The sequence below is a fragment of the Mus caroli genome, chromosome 14 (assembly GCF_900094665.2).
Source record: "Mus caroli chromosome 14, CAROLI_EIJ_v1.1, whole genome shotgun sequence".
Classification (NCBI taxonomy): Eukaryota; Metazoa; Chordata; class Mammalia; order Rodentia; family Muridae; genus Mus; species Mus caroli.
In genome coordinates, this window is record NC_034583.1 from 40,545,364 (window position 1) to 40,548,792 (window position 3,429).

At 43.6% G+C, this 3,429-nt stretch overlaps 1 long non-coding RNA gene across 1 annotated transcript in view; it reads left to right on the forward strand.

Annotated features, from left to right (window-relative positions):
• LOC110308844 overlaps positions 1 to 3,429 on the forward strand; it is a 124,506-nt gene that overhangs the window by 26,158 nt on the left and 94,919 nt on the right. Inside the window, exon 3 of the long non-coding RNA XR_002379610.1 lies at positions 3,096 to 3,182. This is a non-coding gene — a long non-coding RNA (uncharacterized LOC110308844). The remainder of the gene's footprint in view (positions 1 to 3,095; positions 3,183 to 3,429) is intronic.

Below are 3,429 nucleotides of genomic sequence, written 5' to 3' on the forward strand. Positions count from 1 at the left end.
GGGTAGGGAAGTGGGGGGCGCTATGGGGGACTTTTGGGATAGTATTGGAAATGTAATTGAGGAAAATATGTAATAAAAATATTAAAAAAAAATGAGCATTGTTTGATTACTGAAGGGTCGGGAAAGTTTAAATCCTGAAGCAGGAGAGCAAAATAAAACAAAGGTATAGATGGCAGAGCCGAGACTAGGCCTGACTTATGCCATAGCTCAGGGAAGAGCATCCGGTCCCATCTCAAGGCAGTGTGGGACAAAAACACATCCTTGAAATTTTGCTTTCTGAGCAACGGATGAACGAAAATTTGAGATAGGGCATAGAACTATGAGGTTAAATATTAGATCAACTATGTAGGCTTTTTAAATTAAATTAATTTATTTATTCACTTTACAACCGAATATCAACCTTCACTCTCCTCCCAGTAAGTCCTCCCCATTTCCCTTAGAAGGGGGAAGTCCCCTTCTAAGCATCAATCCCCCATCCCCCTTTCCCACCCTACTATCCCCCACTCCTCCAATCCCCACCTCACATCAAGTCACTGCAGGACTAGGTACATCTTCTCCCACTGAGGCCAGACAAGGCTGTCTATTTAGGGGTACAGGATCCACAGGTAGGCAGCAGGGGGACCTGCATGAGAGTGTGTGTGTGTGTGTGTGTGTATATATATATATATATATATATATATAATTTAATTTAATATTTTTTAGAGATGTCATTTTAATGATGGGAAAGGAGGAATGTGGAGGCAGGATGACAAGTTCAGACATGACTGCACAAGAAGTTTGGTGTGAGATAGATAGCTAAGGGACTGAGCTATGGACTGAGGGTAAGGGACAGGAAAGATGGAGGCAGAGCTGCACATAGTGGTGCCTGTCTGCTACCTAGCATTATGGAGGTGGAGCAAGGAGATCAGCCTGGGCAGGAAGCCCTGTCTCAAAAGCTGGGGAAGAAGATGGAGGCAGCATTAGGAAAGAGAACTCAACCTCTACAACATACAATAAGTTGAAACAGAACTGCAGGATGTTCTAGTCACAGAAACACTAGCAACACAACCTCTCTATTACAGTTCCGGTTCTTTTCATCCATTGATGAAACAATCTTGTTTACAACCAAACTATGTAGCTGGGCGTGGTGGCGCACGCCTTTAATCCCAGCACTTGGGAGGCAAAGGCAGGCGGATTTCGAGTTCGAGGCCAGCCTGGTCTACAAAGTGAGTTCCAGGACAGCCAGGGCTACACAGAGAAACCCTGTCTCGAAAAAAACAAACAAACAAACAAACTACGTGAGTTAGCCCTGAAACACATAACTGGGACTGTGGGGTCTGAAGCTTCAAGGCAAACCAAGGGGATCAGTGTCTCTCCTTTTCCTTTTGACTGAAGGAAGAGCATTACAGGACGGTTGGGACGCCTTTCCTGTTTGTTTGTTTGTTTAAAGGGCTTTGTGGCTTATGATCTCTTGTTGTCTAGTCAACTCTCAATGCATGAATAGTATTTAAATGAACACATGTTCACAATTTTATTCCTGGACATTGAAATGTGAGTTTCATGTAATTTTTCCATAGTATGAAAGTTTTCTTTTGAATTTCTACTACAATTTTAAATACAGGGAGGAGGTCAAAAAATTAAACAGTAACATATTATTTTTGAAAGATTTATTTTCTTTCTTGAGTGTGTGTGTGTGTGTGTGTGTTTAAAACAGGGTTTTTCTGTGTAGCCCTAGATGTTCCAGAACTGGCTCTGTAGACCAGGCTGGCTGAGAACTATTTAAAATTGTAAAAACCAGCCAGTCATGGTAGTGCATGCCTAGAATCCCAGCATTTAGGAGGCATAAACAAAAAGTAGAAACTCAAGGCTATCCTTGGCTACTTAAGGAATCTGAGCTAGGCTGGGCTATTTAAATTCTGTTACAAACAAATAAGACAGCAACAACATCATCAACAACAACAAACAAACAAACAACACCAAAAAGCAGAATGTTGGGCTGTGGCGCACGCCTTCAATCCCAGCACCTGGAAGGCAGAGGCAGGTGGATCTCAGAATTCAAGGCCAGCCTGATCTACAGAGTGAGTTCTAGGACAGCCAGGGCTACACAGTGAGTCCCTGTCCTGAAAAACAAAACAAGACAAACCCCCAAAATAAACAAACAAAGCAAGGGATGGTGGTGCATGCCTTTTAAGCTTCTGCCTGGGGAAGCAAAAGCAGGCAGTTCTCTATGAGTATGAGACGAACCCCTAACTTTAAAAAAAAAAAAAAGGAAATAATCTCTCAGGACTGACAAGATCGGTCAGAGCGGGCCTTGTCAAAGCCTGAAGAACGACTTCGACCCTCAGAGCCCATGTGCTGGAAGGAGAAAACACACCCTACCAGTGATCAATCCCCACATGCTGCCCCCATGCATACAAATGGATAAATGCAACTTAAATTCTATTGTATTTTATTTATTCATTTAGCTTTTTCGAGACAGGGTTTGTCTGTGTGTGATCCTAGGTAGCCTGAAACTTGCTTTGTAGACCAGGTTGGTCTCAGGCTCAGGGATCCGCTTGCTTCTGCCTCCCAAGCGATGCTTTAGTAGTTTGGTTAAAAAAAAATTTTTTTTTCTCTTAAAGAAAAAGAAAATATCTTTCATTCCTACAAACCAGTCCCAGTAAGTAAAGGCAGCCACAGCGGCCAGACTCAACAGGCAGCCGGTCGCCGTCTCCCTTCAATTCATCCTGGGGCTCCAGCTAGGGAGAAAATGCAAACTCCCCCAGCCCTCCCAACTGGACGGTATCAGAGGCTACCTGTGGGTCTCAAGTTACGAAGAAATAAAAAGCAAGCTGGCAAGCACAAGACACCCATTGCAGGGCTTCACAATGCCTGTGGTCCAGGTATTCCTGTTAAGCTTAGATGTAGGTTCATCTCTGTTTCCTCATTGCCAAGTAAGCATCCTCTTACACTTCCTTGGGGGCAGAGCTATAAGACTTGTGTAAATGGTTCTTAGATCCAAAGAACATGGTGAAGAGACAGGCAGTGTGTCCAGAGAGCATGGACACTGATCACTGATTGTGTGTGTGAATGTGTGTGTGTGTACATTCATATATATGGCTATTTCTCCTATACAGGAGAAATGGCTCTGTGCATTGGTTTCCCTGGCTGACACTGAGAATAAGCAACTCTGTCCGCTTGTTGTCTGAAGATGACTAGAGGAGGTGAGTGTCCCCACACTGTCCTCACTCAGGTCTCTCTTGTTCTGTAGCTGGATTCAGAAGCAACAGGGCAGGGCGATGTGGCAGCTGAGCAAAGAGAAAGGGTAGGAAGTTCATGAACTGCCCTGCCTCCCTCTAGCAAAGTGTTCTTCGGGTTAGGCAGACACAGCTTTCTGATTCTATAGATTTGGTTTCTATTGTATTGAAAGAGGTCATCTTCCTTTCTTCCTTCCTTTTTTTTTTTTTTTTT